Source organism: Eurypyga helias, unplaced genomic scaffold (genome assembly GCF_000690775.1).
Source record: "Eurypyga helias isolate BGI_N326 unplaced genomic scaffold, ASM69077v1 scaffold28563, whole genome shotgun sequence".
Taxonomy (NCBI): domain Eukaryota; kingdom Metazoa; phylum Chordata; class Aves; order Eurypygiformes; family Eurypygidae; genus Eurypyga; species Eurypyga helias.
Window position 1 is genome coordinate 1 of NW_010241072.1, and position 19,231 is coordinate 19,231.

Genomic DNA, 19,231 nt, shown 5'->3' on the forward strand with positions numbered 1-19,231 from the left:
GGTGGGGTCTTGACACGGAGCTGCCTGGAGCCGATGTCCCAGCCTCTCTTAAAATGTCCTCGAGCACTTGGATTTGCCTCAGATTAAGTCCAGTTGCCCGGGCTGGCACGTACCCGTACACAGGCTAAATGAGAACCACCCGTCACACCTCCCGTCCTCCCTCCTCCTCTCCCGCGCAGGTTCATTAAGGCCTTCCCCAGCGAAAACAGGCTGCGTTTCGGGGGGAACGCCGAAGCGTTTGATATTTTCCACTCTGCGTGTCAAGGGCATTTACAGTCGGCGTCAGGCTGTTCCGTCAGTCTGAGGGAAGCACTTTGAAGTGTTTGTGGTAGAGGCCACATGTGCAGTCAAGATGTGCCGCTGAGCTGGGCTCCCCAGCCTCTCGCTCCCTTTGCATTCCCAGCACCATGTGACAATCAACAACACGGCTTAACCCTTTCGCACCGCTGGCTCATTCCGCTCGGAGATGGAGGACGGGGGCCTCGTTCTCTTGAGCATCTTGGTGGCCACGCCATGGAAGTCTTTGGCCGCCCTCCTTCATTTTGGAGAAGTGGTGGCACAGCTCAGGCAACCAGGGCCTGGGAAGGTGATGGGATGGAGCTGGGAGGCCCTGAAGCTTCTGGTCCAAGCAGAGGGTCTGACGCTAATCCCCACACATGCTGCCAGAGGTCCCGCTTTGATGATGAAAGTCGCATTGCTTGCTATGAGCAGCTGCGGAGCCGGCTCCCATCCTTGCCGGCTCCCACCCTCGCCCGTCCTGCAGCGGGACCCGAAAAGCCACAGGGAAGGAGTCCCAGTGGCTGTGACACACCAGGGATGCCCACGATGACATTACTGTCCGTCTGTCTAGCATGACGGATGGCACGCAACGAAATGGGCAGCATTTTGCACCAGGAGGAACTGGTGGGAGCCCGGCAGTGTTTCCAGGAGCTCTCTGGAGGGGCAGCATCAGGGATGAGTCTGATTTCTTTGTGTAGGGCTTGCACAGCAGTCGTGTAGCGCTTTGCCATAGCTACAGGCCTGAGGTTATTTTCATGTGCCCAGAGAGCGCCCTGGAGAGGAGCTTGCTTAAAAAGCAACCCAGGGATCAGCAAGAACAGCTGCTCTTTGAGGGAAGGAGAATAGCAGCCTCTCAGGCCGTATGGCTCTTCTCAGCTCCCTAAAAAGGACAGAACTCAAGACACATTGTGTCCCCACTTGATGCTTCTCTGATGTCCAAGAACCACCTTCTCCCCTGGTGCTCCACAGCCCCTCCAGGCAGGAGGGGAGTGGGCTTCTCTGGGGAGCCCCCCACCAGGGCTTCGGTCCTTGTGGGTGGATCTTCCACCTTCTGTCGGGAACCCCTGGCTGGTTACTGGGAGTTGGGCTTGGATCACACCTTTGGATCATACCGTAAAATAGAAACTCATCGCCCTGCAAGCCTGTCTCCGCCGGGGGCTGAGCTGCAGCCTCCATGGGGTGGTTTTAATTCTGAGCAGATTCCCAGCGTGATCTGCGCAGCCTGGACCCACTGCAGTGATAAAAAGGACATGGAAGGCAACAGGGGAGGAAAGAGCGTGGTGGAAAAGGCAGAGGCCTCTCTGTGCAAGCTCAGAGCTCAACAGCTATGAGCTAAGGGGACAGGGATGTGAGCTGCGGAGAGCCAGCTCCACCCTTTCCTGCTGCCTCTGGCACAGCAAGTGGTTTTCGGGGACCAACATGGCGCTGCCCCGTTCACTAAGCCCTGAATCCCCAGAGCAGGGAGCAGAGCACAAGGCTGCAGGCACATTCCACCATGGCGCTGCCGATCTGCCATGGCAGAGCAGATCCAGCACGGGAACGCCGCTCCGGCAGCTGCAGCGTTAATGCGTGGCACAGAAAAAAATAATCTTCCTTTTCAATTACTGCATTACAGAGGGTGGAGGCCTGGGGGGAGGGTGTCATTGTACTGGCTCTTGCTTGGCAGGGAAAAGACATCTTTTGGGCCACAAGCTTCCTAGAAAAATTGTAGCCAAGGCATTATCCTGAGTAACTGACCTCTCCTCCTTCCATGAAAGCCCCCTCCCTGCAATTAAGTGGAGTTCTGGAAACCCCTGCCTTCCACCCTGATTTCCCAGCCCCCGGCAAAGCATCTGACTCACCCTGCATGTCTCTCACCACGGCTCTTTTACCAAGGGGGTTGACTCCAACACCCAGGGAGGATTGCGTTTCGCTGTCATCAAGGGGGTTGATCAGACAGCCCCATCCTCGCATTTCTGTGTTGGCCTGCGCGTGTTTTCGTATGCTTTTGTGCTGAGCTGGCACTCGCAGGAGAGGTGGTCTGAAGTTACTGTCTGCTCTGACTCATCAGCCACTTCGAAATCCCAAATCTTCTAAATCTGAAAGGTCAGAATGAAACACGACTGTTGGTGCTGCCCCTGGAGCACCACCCGTCCAGCCTGATAAAAGCAGGACCCATCCACAAAACTTCAGCCATCCAAACATCACCTGCTTAGCCCAAGCTTGTCATCAACTTGGCAGCGAGAAGGGGACGCAGGATGGCTAAGTCAGGTGGGAACGGCTTCCCAAAACAGCCTTGCAGACAGCTGGCTGGAGCTAGCAGCCCGGCGCTGGGCTGCCTGGCAGCTCGCGACGGCGATACACAGTGGAGCTGGTCTCTGCCACTCCGTGGAAGGGGGTTGGATGGGTTGTCAAGCCAGCCTCCTAAGGAAACACCAGTGATGCGCTCACCTGGGTTTTCTAATGAGTTTTGAACACATTGGGAAGTTTTGAAACCCATTTGGTCCAAGGGGCAGACATCTCAGCCCCAGTAAATGGCACTAAAATACCCTTACAGGGAGAGAGATCCAAACTGAGGGGCCAAGTGAAGGGAAGATGAACAACCTCCCTTGTGTTACACACCAGGAGGTAGATGTAGGAAAGCTGGATCCATCCATTTCAGAGCCACGTGCTTTTATAGCTCAGCCTCAGTGCACAGGGGAGGCCGAGTCTCCAAACTTAACCAGATTAGTAGGTGCAGATGAGATATGTTGTATCATACTTATTCCGACCCTAAGTTCATCAGGGCAGGAATCAAAGCTTCCTATGGGTCTGCCAAGAGTTATCTGAGTCACAGAGACATGGGGATGGATTCCCTCCTGGGCTGCCCTCCTGACAGCAACTCCAGAGCAGTCTGGGAGCAGATGCACAAGCCCAAGGAGCAACTCTCCACTCAGGACAGCTCTCAGTGGTGGGAGCCAGCTTGACCTCAGTCCTGCCCAGGCATCTACACTGCTTTCCAAGTTGATGTCGCTGACTCAGGCCAAGCCTGATGAACTAAACCCAGTAACAGGCAGAGACACCACGTGAGCAGGAGCCGGTCATGCTGGCAGAGCATTAGGCTTTTTGTTTTGAGGGATCTTTCTGGTTGGGCTTGGTTTCTATTTCTGCAGGAACTGATACCTGGGGTAGAAATCAGTTTTTTCAGAGTTCTTTTTCCTCCCCTATTCCCGAAAGGCCCCTTGCTCTGCCATCAAACTCCTGGCACCAAGGGCAGGCAGACTTCCTTCCACCTTGCAAACCCCAGTGAGACCGATTTGGTAAGGCATGGAAGTGCCATGGACCACAGCTGTCCATCACCCACCCCGAGATTCATCCCCGTCGGCACGACAAGGCAAGCTTCAAAGCCAGGGATATGTGAGATAATTCTGGTTTGGGTCACGGTTGAGGAATGAAGACAGCTTCCCCTTTCTCTGCTCATGACACATACTACCTGTTTACAGCCCAAAAGGCACATACCGCTGAGGTCTGACCTTCTGGCTGCCAGCACAAGGTGTGCTAAGGGCAACATTTCACCCTTGTATAAAGCCTTCACTCAGAGGATCCCAAAGCCCTTTGCAAATGCTTGCTTATGAGTCCTCATCACAGTCCTGGCAAGAAATAAGAGACACAGGGGACCCACCTCATTTGCTATGGAGAGGGGGCACTTTCTGGAGTGAAACAGAGGCATTTAACAGATGAGAACAGCGCTGCTCAACATAACACGCCAGCCAGAAAAGAAATGAAAGGAATGAAAATTGTGGTGAAGTAGGAGAAGCTCAGGCAAGAATCGTGTCATTAATCACCCTGAAACTTGGCCAAGACAACGGCGAAAGGCGCCGTGTGATTTTTATCAGGCTCCGTTCGTACCCTGGTGTGACAGGCAACGCAGCATCCCACGAGAATGGGCTGGGGCGGCCGGATCGGTACTCAGCTTGGGAAGGAAAGGGCTGGGCACAACTTCCAAAGGCAGCAGCGTGGTTGGGGTTGTTGGACATGACCCACTGCTGCCTGTGGGTGCCTGAGGGCAGCACCTCTCCTGATTCACTGGCTGGGAAGTTCTTGCTCCTTGTGACTGCAGGGACATGTGGCTCTCAGCCCATGACACCGCTGTCACCTGCTGTCACACCTACCCCTTGCACCGCGGTGCTTTTTGCCATTCCCACTCCTGAATTCGTGTTGTTTCCAGCAGAGAAGACAAAGGCCTGCCTGGTCTTTACCTGCAGCTTTATTTTCTCACGTATTCCCTGCACCTTTGACTGCCTGCCTCTCTGCAAACCTAGCACTCCGTTAGAAAGGTCCTCAGCTCAGCCATACACCCCCAGTAAACTGCCCTCGCAGCTGATTGGCACCAAATCAGAGGCAGGCACAGCTACAAAATCCTCGCTGCTCCCAAATCTCAAGGTGCTTTACAAATAACCCGGAAACGATGCCTGTCGAAGTGGGATTATCTGAAAAGCGAACTCTACACAGCTGCAAGATGGTCCCCGGAACAGAAAGATCCCGGATGACAATACTGGCGAGGAAGAAAAGGTCAGTTAGCGTTAGTTTTCACTCCAAGATCGCACGAGACGTGAGTTTGCCAATCCTTCCATTCTAACAACTCATTTCAGAGTAGATTGCACAAGGCTGAGGGACGCTAAGAGGGACTGGGAATGCTGTGTGAACGCGGATCATTTTGGAAACGCTACCATATCGGCTCCAGATGGTGGCAGGAGGTGGAGGATGAGACAGCGTAACTTGAATAAAGCAAGAGCTCACAGTCTTGTCTTTTTCTGGGCACTGATAGCTCCAGTAATTACCAGTGCCAGCTCTGCCAGCCCCGTGCCTCCATCCAGGCCACATACCGCCCTGAGGTGGCTTTTGTACCCCCGTTGCAATGAAGTATTTCATCCCACTAGAGTTTATTATTCTTTTATAGACTGAAGGGCTTCAGCCTAATCTTTCAACAAACAAAAGGAATCTTTCAACATTTCAATGCTGTTGTAATTGGCTCCAAAAATAGCACCCTCAGAGCCACATTTCTTAAACTTAAGTCAAAGTCTTAACCTTTCTTTTAGAAAAAAAGAAAAAAAATCCAAAGACTAACTTATATATCTTTTATATATCAAATCAAATAAACAAAAAGCTAAAATTTGAAAGTTAATCTATAGTAGCTTTTATTTTCCCCCATTTTGTTTGTGTGCTTGCTTCTGTTGGAGGGGAGGGGAGAGGGTTTACTATTGTTTCATGAGCCACCACTGGATGTTTTATAGACCACCAAAGGCCCATGGATCACAGTCGGAGAAACACTGCTTCAGAGATAAACAGGCTCGTTACAGGAGGCCCTTGCTCTCCGCTCTGCTTCATGGCTCACGCTGCAGCAGACAGCCACGTTTTGTCTATAACTCCTATATGCTCCCCACCGAAGGGTACCGGTTGTCTTCTCCGCGGACCGGGCTCTGTTCATGCCGTCCTGTCCTTGCCACTGCCATGCTTGTATCCCTGGATCCATGCCATGCTCCATGTACTCCACCCAGGTCAGCCCCAAGGCAAAGCACCATCGCCCAAGGGATGCAGAATAATGCCAGCTTGTTCTGCATCTTAAAAAAGACAGTACGTGTCCTCTTGGAGAGGATGAGTTGTCTCCACTGCTCCTCTGTTACCGTAAGCGGCTTTTCCTGCCAGGAAAACTGGCCTCGGTGCAGCCCTCTCTATGACCCCCACAGCTCTCTCCAAATTTTGCAAGCAGACACCTTGGCACCTCCAGTCGCCTTCGGACTCTGTTAGTGTTGGCTGGCTGGGACTGACAGCTTCCATCTTCTTTCTCCTTGTTTCATTAACTGTCACGCTGGGGGTTTTGATCTTCCCTGGAACCGAGCCCTGCCAAAAGATTTACTCTACTGCAGTGCTCCGTTTCACATAATTGCCAGAGCAAGCTGTGCAGTTGGTAACGACCAAGGAAACGCACTAGATGCACTCAGGATATGGCATTCACATATTGTGCTTTCATAAAGGTATAGCAATGGAAACATTCCCTATTTTGATTGTCCCAAAGCCACAGGAAAAAGGGAATTAAGGGAATTGATATGTCTGGGAGAGATGCCAGCTCTGATTTACTCACATTTTTACCCTGATCTGAAATACCTTGGTCAGAGACGGAAAACTTTTATAGAAGACATGAACCAAATCAGGCCCTGCACACACTGGCATCCAGCTAAGAGCTATCTCAGCTGGCACAGTCCGAGAAACACACAAAGGAACCAGGAATCAAACGGGCAACGGCAGCTCTGTAAGAAATTTCTCCTCTTCCTACAGAGGGAGTGGACATTCCAGCATCACCACGGCTAATACCCGCATTTCGCAGTCTGCCTTCTGACCACAAAGCGCCTAAGGTACCAGAACACCAGTGAGTTAGGATGTAGGGGTTGGCTTGGCTCCTGGAAAGAGGATGTGCTTTATCATCAAATCCCAGCATGATTTGGGATGGAGAGACACAGAGCGGTCAAGCCAGAGTGGTAAGCCCAAAACAGGGTTGCCTTTGGAAGCAGTATAAAAAGAAAATATCTTTGCTAATGTAACCTCGCCTTCCAGTTTAACCTCCACGTTCCCTCAGAGAGTGCAAACATGCCTGCACATACTTCAGGCACAGCAACTCACTTAGGAAGACTCAGATGTAGTGTAAGTCCAATTAAAGCAAAATGGAATGAAAGTCCCAAATTATTTCAATGTGTCAGAGTGAGGAATTTGCAAATCCATTGGTTATTGCAAAGTTGTTCTGGGAAAAATAATATCTGTACAGATTCCATCCCCCTCTGCTGAGCTCCATGGGGGTTTTGACATCAACTTCAGTGGGAAGTACACACATACAAGCAAGCTTTAGCCATGCATTAATTAACTGTGCTTCAGGCCAAATGCATTTGCTCTTACGCCCCAATCCTGCGATGAATTTTCCATAGAAAGATCTCTGTCCCTCCAGTGGTGTCCACTGAGCACACACCAGCAAGGTCTAACTGCAAGATCCCATTTGCCCAGAAACCAACCCAGAAGAACACATATCTGCATGAATCTTGCTTAGTTCAGTCAAGAGCAGGGTTTGATGAAAATATCTCATTACGTATCAAGCTGGAGAGTAGATCAAAGGGTTTTTTTTAAGCTCACTAATAAAACAAAACAGAAATACCGCTTCAGAGGATGTAGCTAGCTTGTCTGTGATGGCTCTGTTCTTTGGGAAGGTGAGTACAGAAACCACAAAAATATTACTGCTAAAATAACCAAAACAAAACACAAAATTAGGCAAATCCTCAATGCAGTATATCATCCATAATTCTTTCTCCTGCTAAAAATTCCCGGATAACAGACAATGGGGAAGAAGCGTTCTGCCCATATCACTCACCTCCAGCCCCTGTTCAGCACAAGGGAAAATAGTGAAGGTCCTTTCTTGATTTATGAAGCAAGTTCGGGTTTTTCTGGGGCATGTATTTGAATAGGAACAGGACCCCAAAACGCCGGTAGCATAAACCAGGCTTACACCAACGCAGTGTGCCACCCCACAGATGTGCCCACAGTTCCTCTAAGGCTGTGCTCTGCAGTTTAGCTCTCTGCTCTCTGAGGCTTTCTATCACAGAGTTACTGCAGGGCAGATACTGGCATGGTTGTTTCAAACTTGCTAGAAAGCCATTTGCTCCCTTAAATGTAATTTATGTAATTCAGCTAGGAAGTTTGTCTTCAGTACAAAATACTTTTTAATCACCTCAGTTAAGTCTTTCTACTTCACCTCATCTCGTTCCTATGGAAATCGTAAGTCTTCCAGAACTGCAAATTCTGTTTCCTGGCCAATGTTAGGAAAACTGATTTTTTCCATTACCTTCTGAGATAGTATTTGCATATAAATACTGTTCAGATCTCAGAAAATATATTTGAAATTATTCTTACTATTCATTATACTGGAGACCTTCCATGTTTCCACAAGCAGCCCTATTATTTTTTATCCCTTTCCATGTAAGCAAAAAAAGACCTCCTGTGTGCTTCTTCATTAATCCACAGCTCCTTTCTACATGCAGTATAAATTCTCCACCAAATTCTTGTTATACTGAAAAAAATCCAAGAGAAAATAATAAGAATAATAAAAATTGGCACCTTTTTGGCCCTAACAGCACTTCCCACCCTTGATCCATGGATGGCTGGCGAGGTTATAAGAGTTTGCAGTTGGTCTGGAAAACCAACTGTTCTTAAAAACCCTCTATTCAAAGTTAAACAATGAAAGTGTAAGTGCTCCAAAAGACATAAAGAAGGTTGACAGGGATCTTTGCAGTGGTTTGGGAACCTCTGTGCTAAGGAAGAGAGAAAGAGTATGGAGTCGCATGTCTTTTGTATGTATGACAAGCTACAGCCGAGCTGAACAAGAAGGGACAGGTTTCCTTGCCAGGGTGAACATCTCACACGTTAATGACCAGTAAAAGAGACCTGCGGCCCGAGTCAGCCAGAACCAGGAAGGCTGCTCTCTGCCACACATGACACAGTTCACAAGCACACGGTGCTGATGCTTATGCGTTCACTGATAAAACATCCACTAATAAAACAAGTTCTTCACAGAGAGGGTGGAGAGGCACTGGGACAGGTTGCCCAGAGAAGCTGGGGATGACCCATCCCTGGAAGTGTCCAAGGCCAGGCTGGATGAGGCTTGGAGCAACCTGGTCTAGTGGAAGGTGTCCCTGCCCATGGCAGGGGGTGGGACTGGATGGGCTTTAAGGTCCCTTCCAACCCAAACCATTCTGTGATTCTATGCACTTCCTGCACTTGGTGGTCGTGCTTTTCTCCACCTCTCCTTCCTCTCTGCTCTCCCTCTTTCCCACTTCAGGGATCCTCACCGCTGTGAATGCTCGTACGATAGCACTTTCAGGTTTAAAACAAACCTGAAATACAGGAAGAGACACTATCCATTAGGGAGTGCAGCAGCAGGGCATGACTACAGATGGGTAACGGAACTGTCAATGCAAGTGATGTGCAAGCCTCTGCTTGGAGATCTTGTGAAGAACCATCCTTCGCCTGTACTTGGGTGGAGGACCCAGAAGGGAAGGTGTAGTTGGATCAATCTGTTTAGCCTGGGCAAGGGGGAAAACAGGAATATGCTTGCTCTCCCTCATACGGATCACTCCTGAAAATCCCACTTGACCTGAACACTGTCCCAGGCAAGGCACGGGCAGAACACAGCACCAGATGAGAGCCACATGCTGAGATCAAGTGCTGAAAACCTTTTCTGTGTCTCTGCATCTCTCCTGCAGGGCACCTGAATACCAGAGATTCATGAGCATTTGCAAAGGATTTACTTTCTCAGCATGATCATTCTTGAGATTAGCATAGAAACTTAACGATAACATAAATTTCAGCTGTCCCCTTGTTACCTCCTCATGCACCTGGGGATTCTTCAGGATCTTTGCAGTTGTTGACAACGGAGTTCTTTGGCTTTAAAAGAGCAGAAAAATACGGTTTGTTACTGTCTTCACCAGGTTGTGAGATACAAAGAATTCTTGAGAAGATCATCCCCTCCATCTCTCTAAAGCAGCTATAGCAATAGCGAAGAGCCTGCGTCTTTCATCTGTTTTGTTAGCTTCATTTTGGAAATTTCCAGGGCTTGTGCAGCTGGGAGATGGGTAAGAGTGCTAAGAAGGGCCATGGGCCTCTGCGTTTTGCAGCCGCAGCACCCATGGAAAGAAGAGCTGACACAGATGCTGGCAGTCATGGGTGAACCTTCTTTCAGAGGAAATGGAGATGTGCTGGGAACCTCCCAAGAGAGCAAAAGAATGCTTCCAGACAGTCAGGTGGAGCAGCCTGCTGGCTCCATCAACCTGACGGACTTGGCAGCCCCTTCTGCTCCAGCTGGCCAGGATCCTGAAGTCTGCAAAGCCGAAGGCAGCATTACTGAATTATTGGGAGAAAACAGATAGCTGCATAAGCTTATACACAGTGATACACGCACACATATATATATACCCACACACATACATTTGTACACATCATGGATTAAGCAGCACCTCCTTTGGAAAGCTTGCAGGACGTATGAACTCCTAGCAGGACTTAAACCCCTACGCCTTATCCTATAATGACTAAGCTGGTCTCTGTGTTGGGCATGTTAACTCTGCAGGAGAGCTCTGACATCTTCCTGGAAGAGATTTAAAGATGTATTTTTATTAGCTTTTGTAAAAGAAACACTGACTAAAAGCTCCTATCTGAAGCTTGCCCAACAGCCTCACATTCCCTGGGTTCCTCTAAGTCTGAGTCCTCAAAGTCTTTCTGTAGCAGAGGCCAAATCCCACTTCCAGCTCCAGTCTGGGCGCCAGGCTTGCTTGCTAGGCTCTCAACTTCTCCAGCCCAGAGCAGAGTTCCTGCTTACGTCAGCAGTAGTTGGCCAAGAGAAAAAGAGAACAATGCAGCCTTCATAGATTAACAATATTTCAATTTACTATAAATTATGCGGTATATAACATGGCGCCGAGGAGGAATTTGTCATTCTTTGGGATCCTTGCTTTTTCTGTCCTTTCTTTCTCTTCCTTCTCCACCTTCCCCTTTTCACTTCTCCTGCCTTCTAGTTCTATCTCGTCACCTCCTTTTCTCTCTCCTTTCCTCACTGCCTCCCTTCCAACAGATCCCACTATTGCTTCGATGGCTCCACTCCAATCCCTTCCTCAATGCTAACTGCTACAGCCACTGACAACAGAACATCTAAGTGGAGATGCATTCCAGTGTCCTGGAAAGGAATGCACAGAGCAAAGACAGCAGGACCTGAGGGGCCAGGAGGACTGGGATATGCAAGAAGAGTTAAGGGCAGGAAAGACCTGGGCTTCAGACCTTTTTAGGCCGCACCTTGAATCCTGGGTTCAGTTCTGGGCCCCTCACTGCAAGAACGGCATTGAGATGCGTGTTCAGAGAAGGGAACAGAGCTGGGGAAGGGTATGAAGCACAATTCCTGTGAGAGGCGGCTGAGGGAGCTGGGGGTGTTCAGTCTGAAGACTCAGGGGAGACCTTATCGCTCTCTACAACTCCCTGAAAGGAGGGTGCCGGGGGGTGTGTGTGTGTGTGCGGTCTCTTCACCCAAGTAACAAGTGACAGAACAAGAGGAAAAGGTCTCAAGTTGCTCCAGGGAAGGTTTAGATTGGATATTAGGAAACATTTCTTCCCAGAAAGGGCTGTTAGGCATTGGAACGAGCTGCCCAGGGAAGCGGTGGAGTCACCATCCCGGGAGGGATTGAAAAGATGTGTTGATGAGGCGCTTAGGAACATGGTTTAGTGGTGGATTTAGGCAGTGTTGCATTAAGGGTTGGTGATCTATTCCAAGGTCTTTTCCAACCTAAGCGATTCCATGATTCTATACACACATTGGTATAGGCAAAGAAGAGCTCACCCCCAGGACTGGCTGAAAGAATTCTCTACGGCATTTCTGCCCGGAGCTGTCAGTCCAAGAAAAATTGTATTTCATAGTCAGAGGGAGAAAAATAAACAGAAAAATGTTTCTTCTTTAGAGTGTTGGATATTTGATCTTATCTGGAATGAGTGTGTGTGTACATGTGTGCATACGTCACTGTTGTTATTTTATTACAGAGCGCTGTTATGAAACTTCCCATTTTGCATAAATCTTCCTTTTCAGACATGTGGTCACTGGTTTAGGGAATATTTACTGTTAAATGCCTCAGTTTTTGCAGACCCAAACTTTTCTTTGTTTCATTCTCAGGACTGCTCAGCATAGCCAGAGCCTTCACCACAGACGTCCCAGACACTGCTCTTAAAAAAATTATCCTGACCAAAATTAATGCTTTGGCCGATGTGAACTGCTAGGCAGCATCACAAGGCAGCAATTAGGCTGTAAGTTACTTACAGTCTTTCCTCTTCAAACCTCAATATTTAGGTCACATGTAAGAGTGTAGTTATGGACACAAAACCAGCACTCACAGGTTGTTATATTTGTTCAAACTCATCTTTGGTTCTCTTCCAAAAGCCAGCCTCTCATCTGACATTCGATATGTTGCTCACCTTTACCTGGATGCCTGCTCAAGGAAGGAGAAATCCCTCCTCCACAGCAAGTACAAGGCTCGCTCCGTTCACTCCACAACTTGAGCCTCCAGCGCTCAGGTATCAAACAACTCCAGCTCTGAAAGGGCCCAAGTTCCTCGTGGACTGGCTATCCGTGACACCAAGGAGCTGCCTATCCCAAACCAGGACCCAGAAGATGCCGTGCAACCTAATAAAACTCAACCAACGCAGCTACATTCCTGTCTAAGGTAGTTCTTGTCAAGTTCTCGTCCCGTCAAGGTCACCTGACAAACAAAAACACTTTTGGAAAAGAGAAATCCCTTGAGCTCATCCCTTCTGTTCTTGTGATCAATGCCAGCCCACGTTCCCTCTGTTCTCTCCCAGTCACCCGGGACAATAGTTCTACATCCCTTGTTAGGCAGAAGGACATGCTTCCAGGTCTCAGAGGAAAGCACAAACACAGATGGACTTCCTAGTATTACATGTAGTCTGCAGAGCATGGAAAACCTTCAGGATACTCAGAAGAGAGAACAGACAAGATGAACCCCACAGCCCGCATTCCCAGGGTCCCGAGTGCACTGAAAAGCTCTGCAGCCTCTCCCCTTTCCTCAGGGTTTGGCTGCCTGTGCTACGACTGCAAGCTGGGATCAGACTGCTGTGAGAAACAACGTGAAATAACTGCGAGGAGCCTCTGCAGGGCCCTTCCCCACTTCACGTGGGAGCTGCCCCTGCAGCTTGGCTGTTGGCTGAGCTGCTGCCTGTGCTCATACACCTGAAGCTGGATGTGGGGGCAGAGGTGTTCCCTCTCACCCCTGGAAGCAATCAGGTCCAGGAGCTGGTGCCTGGGTCCTCCTTGCCGCAGTGCACTTAACCCTGCTTGCTGAACACCAGGACAGGGAATGTAAGCAGTCACACTTGTCTCCTTCACAGGAGGATGATGATCTTGTCCTTCAGGCCATCTCCTCAGACTGGAATCAACCCCAGGCAGAACACTGGTCTAGTGGAAGGTGTCCCTGCCCATGGCAAGGGGTTGAAACTAGATGATCTTTAAGGTCCCTTCCAACCCAAACCATTCTATGATTCTATGATTCATGACACAAGCCACCTTATGTCTTCTCCAGGACAGGAGCAAGCTGAAGATCAGAGCCCTGCCTTTCAGAAGGCAAAATCAGGGAACTAAGTCTAAACAAAATCACAGAGGGGTTTAATTGCACCCTCATTCTTCCTAAAATCACTGGCCTCTTGGTTCCAACATTAAACTGTGACATCATGTTTCTTTTCTTTACAATTTTCTGTTCAGCATAAAGTGATACGAGAGCACAGAAACCCGCTATGAGGATTGGAGATAGCGAAAGCCCTTCTGGATCATCTGTTTCAGAGCAGGTCTCTATCTATCCCCCAGTTTTCACTTGCTGGAAAGTTACCCAGCCATATGGTTGCAATTAAAGTCTCGGTTCCTCACAGGCTCATGGCAAATAGTCTGCTTCACCTGGGTCACAACTCTAAGGGGAATTCCCCCAGACGGGATTTGCAGGACATATTCGGTGGCAGCTCTGACATAGGTATTAGCCATAATGGAATCCATGTCAATTATGAGTTCATCCATTCTTTTTTCTATCCTAGGCCTCCCACTCAAATTTCAGAGATCTCCTTCTAAAATGCAATTTGACCCATTTTGGAATGGAGAGAGTTCCTTAGTCACTCCATTTGAGACCAATTAGGCTGTTTGATTTGGGATCCTTTATCCCTCAGCACTCTTAGCCTGTCTGTTCCAATAAACGTTGCAAACAATCCCGGTGTCTGAAACCCCCACATGCTCCGTGGACCCCATTTCCTACCCCCTAACTGCACTCCCTTTACTCCTCTTTCACTGACCTGAGTCAATCACAGACCCCGGGGTTACTCTGTGCTTACCAGCTCCATCTCCTTGAACTGCCCTTCAACTCTGTGCCTGCAGAGGCCTTGAGGATGAGGAGGTGTGACTGACTTGTACTGCTTTCTCCTGGCTTCAGAGCTCGCAGCAATCCCTTTTGCGGCCGACCCAAGATGCGAATGTGCCCTCAGAGTTCAGTTTTAATTGACCTCCCTGGTTTGCTTGAAATATTGATCAAAACATAACTGCTTCCTTTCCAACCACCCGATGGACAGTCCATGAGTTTGGGGAGAATTCCAGCTTTCCAACCAAGAAGCAATCACAGATTTGCAGTGATTATTGGAGCTCGAGGCTTTCGTTTTATGTGTCATTTCCAGATGTTTCCAGTCCCTCGCATCCTTGTAGAACAAGTCATTGGATTCAAGGCTGATAATGGAAACAAGGTCGTAGGTTGTGAGAAGACATCTACCTGCTTTAATTCAACACTCTTTAGATGTTCTCCACGTGTTCCAAACCAGAACAGCCTGCAAGGTTTGTGAAATCAGGGTGTACCCACAGAACAGGAATAAACCTAATAGAATGTAAACCTTTGATTGAGGAATGAGCCTGAGCACATATTTAACTGTCATCACAAAGAAGACGGCTTTCCTCATTGGGGGCCCAGATGAATTGTTACAGCCAGTCCAAGACCTGTTAGAGAAGGGCTGGAATCGTCTCTTTCCCCCCGAGGCCTCCGGGAATGACCCTGAATTTTTGGTGAGGGAGGTTGTTTCAGAATTCAAACCTGAACCAACCCTGAAGTTGGCCGCTTGCCCCCTCTTCCATGAGGCAGACCCAGCCCAGCTGAAGGCCTCCACGGCCTTGTGCTACGCAGGGCGTTCAAAACCCAGATCTGGATTTTGCAGCCTGGGATCATCTCCGACTTCCCCGGCTTCAGAACCGCAATTCCATTTGCTTTACGTCGCTTGCCTGTTTGCTTTGGGGGAAGAAAAAAATATTAAAAAAAGAAAAAAAACCCAACCAGTAACAATCCAAAAGACAGCAACGCTGTCCCAGCAACATTCCTCCTCACAGAGCAATGAAGACGACAATTAAGCCCAGCAGTACCCACATCCTTAGCCCTTTGGGCCTCACAGCATTTTCTCCCTCTTTCCCCTGTCTTTGTTTTGGGGTTTTTATTTCATTTTTTATCACTCTGGCTTGTGCTGCCTGAGAGGCAGGGGACCTCGGGGGTGTCCTTGAGATGTTTACTCAAGACTGGAGCACACCCAAGAGGTGGTTTTCAAGGCCTCTGCAAGGCTCTGAACCCCCCTGTTTTGCAGAGGAGGATGGCTGCAGCTGGCTGGGCAGAATTTGCCCCTGGGGACAGGTTTGCCTGTCGGTGATGGAGAGGTGCTGGGAGTAAAGCACGTCATCTTCATCCTCCTCCTTTGTCGGCCTGGCTCTGGTATTTGGCCATGGAGAAGTCGTGCTGCAGGCTAGGCTCTACCCCTATACTGGATGATCTCCAGGATCCCAGCAGTGCTCCTTAGTTTTCCTGAACCTACAGCACTATCTCTTTCGGGGGCCCTCCCTGCACCTCCTGAACCCAAGTGCTCTGATACCGCCCCCTGCAGCCTTGTAGGAGCTCTAAGTTGGGGATCATCTCGTCAGTGACACACGACAATCAAAGCCCGTGACACGCAGGATTTGCAAAACTATTTAGCACTGTTATTTTTTGTGGTAGGTTGCATAAAACTTACAGCTAGATCTAAGCAAAGCAATACAGTTCAGTGCATCCCCATCCTCCATGCCATCACCGTTCTTGCACAACCACTTGAACTTCCATCAAGGCCTGTGGACTATCCAGAGTCATCCTCCTATGCAGGACTTCTCCAGACCAGGGAATCCATCCTGCAAGGAACTTCATCCTGCCTTTCTCCATTCTTAACCTTGGTGGTCCTGAATGCCCTCTCCTTCCCTCCTAAAGCCTTCTCCTGTGTTTCTCTTCATTGCTGCCTGCCTTCCTCTTCTTTCTGGTCCTCCATGTCACGAGCTTTTTCCATGATTTTGAATTCCTTTGCTCTTCCAGAGTGGGTAAAAACGTTCTATATTGTTGATTTTGAAAATAAACTTCTTAAACTATATTGATAGAGACATATGAGCGCATGTGTTCCACTTTGATTTTCTGAAACATTCAAAGAATATAACCAAATGCATTCCATATTGGAAAATATGAAATTTCAGAACACTCATGAACTGTGGAAACAGAACTTTCTCGCATTATAGATATGTTTCATTCTGGGCAAGGTTGGGTTTTCTTTGCTTTTCTCCAGAAAAAATATTCAAAACAGGTACTTTGTAATGTTTGCACAAGAAATAACATGTCTTGTTTAAAACCTCCTAATGAAAAATGTCCAGTAGGTCCCTGAGCTGGGTTCACGCCATGGTCGCGATCCCTACTGATGGTGGTGAGGTTAGTTACGCTTGGTAAGAGATACAACGAAGAACTAACAAACAGCCTGGCCGTTCTGCGCTTGTCCCAGCTTTCCTCCGCTCCAAGCAACACCCTCCGCTCCCATCTCTTGGTAGGAGGGAACGCGGTATTTGTTATTGGTTTCGCGCCGACCACGGAGCCTCATTCCTTACACAGCCTCCCAGGACAATCCCGGGTTCTTACGTGCAAATGAAATATGGCTCTGTTGGTGCGCACTGACGGGCCCTCTCCGTGGGCAGCTTGCAAGGAAACTCACCCGCGGTATTCTGGCACCATTCTGAGCCCATTACCTCTGCTCCTGCTGCTCCTGCTTCCTCCGGCATTTTCAATGTTCCCGTGGAATGAGGAGTGAGCCCCAGAAGAGGCGCATACCTAGAAACACGGCACTTGTCCCGCTGCTGCTAATAACTACTGACACTTGGTTTTCCACACCTCGGCATAGGTGAATTAAGCTTTCTTTGTGGCGCACGAGAGCTCGAGCCCAACCATCACAGAGAACGGAAACCGAATTCTGGTGATACTTGGAGCCGAGGAGCTGCACCTCTGATACCACAGCTTAAACCCATCAACACAAACAGAGTTGGACCTCTTCCCACTGCACTTTTCTGTGCTGCCAAACCTCAGTATTGAGTCAGGAAGCAAGCACGAAAAGGAAGAGAATAAAGAAAAAGAGGGAAAAGACCAAATGAAACACGGATTTTACTGGTTTTCTGGGTTTTGTTAGGTTTCAGGTGCAGTTGTCTCATTGTTCTAGAAATTTTTCTCTAATCAGAAGGGCTAGGAATATAATTTTTAGAACCAGAAAACCTGAGAGTTTTGAATAATCACACATTAACAGTGACTAGTGCCTCATGAATAGCCCCAAACCTGATAACGGATCTCTAGTCAGCAACATCAGATCTGTACCATTTCCCCATCACACCAGTGAAAGATGTTTCCTGTTGGCAGAGCAAACTTGCAACCCTGAGGTAAGAAGCACATCCTAACACATGGGTTGAGAAACATTTGTCAGCAGCCTTGCTCTTAAATAGAAACGTTGCAGCGAAGGCCACAACCATCTTGCTGAAAAACAGTGTGATTAATGACACTAATACGTAATAATTAAAACATACTCATTGAAGGGGGTTGTGAGCTGTTCTTGACTTGGGTAGGGTATTACCCAGTTGGATCAAAAATCTCTGGGGTGTTCTTTAGGGATGCAGCAAGGTACAGGGGGGTCCTGGACTTTGAACGAGGCTCTGTGACTCTACAACGAACCATCACAGAAGTAATCACATCTTAGCAAGTGCTCCAGCCTTCTGGCCAGAAACACTAAAAATCCTGAGCACTGAGGGTCAGATTTCCACAGTCACCTTGCATCAGCCTGACTCTGCTCCCACTGCAAAATCAGTCACTGGCAGTAGGAAGAACAGCCTGTGCTTCTGAAAATCCCCTCTCGGATTTGTTTCAGACTGCTATAAAACGCTTCTTCAACTCGTACATCAGCCTAAACATCCATTCTTCAAAAATGGCTTTGTTCTCCATTCAAACTTTGCTTCCCAGCCGCAGAAGACAGAGGAGCAAAGTGGTCTTGGGTCATCCCAGCCAAGATTTTGGCTCAGAGCAGATCCCTTGCTCTACCATGAGGCCCAAGCAATGCCAGTGCACTCAGGCTAGTGCACCACGCCTGAGCTCCTGAGCTCTTGGCTGGTGCAAGTCGCTGGGAGTCCACTGCTTTCCTTGGGGCCAGGATTTCACACATTGTGTTTAAGCTACCACTGAGCTCAAAGGCCATTTGAGTCAGGGCAAAAGCCCTCCTAAAGAAGCCACGAGCGGCGCTACGGAAACTCAGCAATCTCAGCCTTTGCAAAACTAGTGGAGGAATTTTCCCTTAGTAACAAACCCCTTAGCATCCTTTGTTTTGGAAAGTATGAAAATGTTTCCATATAAATTTTTCCAAAATGCTGCCCTCAGGATTCTCATGTTGCCCTGATGCTGAGAAATCCCTCTGCTCGCCCCAGAAAAAGAAATAAGAGAGGACGGCCCGTGGAGTGTCTGAAAGATGGCAGCATCCTCAAGCATCCCTAGCCTTGGGGTGGAAAGCTAAGCCTTGTTATCCCTGTTTTGATCCCAGGTTCCCAGGGCTTCTTGCCAGGTTGTTGGGGGTCTGGCATCTCCGGAGGGGCGGGGGGGTTGTCTGGATTCTGGGGCAACACTCTGGGTTTCTGTGGGCTTCCTGTCCCACTGCGGGACTGAACGCAGCACAGGGGCCCCAAGCCCTGGAAAACAACAGAGCCGGCTGGCAGGAGAGCAGGCTGCGCTCCCGCAGGCTCGTGGCTGGGGCTGGGCTCACCAAAACAGAACCACTCTCGAGAGGGATTTCTGCAGTGACGAAGGATGGTTTCCTGACAACGAGGAAAGCTTTCTGTTAGAAATGACCCAGACAGTCCCAACCCGGAGACAGCGTGGTGCTCTGGTGAGGTGGAAAAGTCCTCCGTGCAGCCCAGCAGCTACACCATGAAAGCCCAAGGCCCGTCGCACTGGGTAGACTGGGACCTTCTCCAACCAGCCTACTGCCTACCAGACCCTGGGGTTAGCTATCCACTTATTCTGGCTCCCTC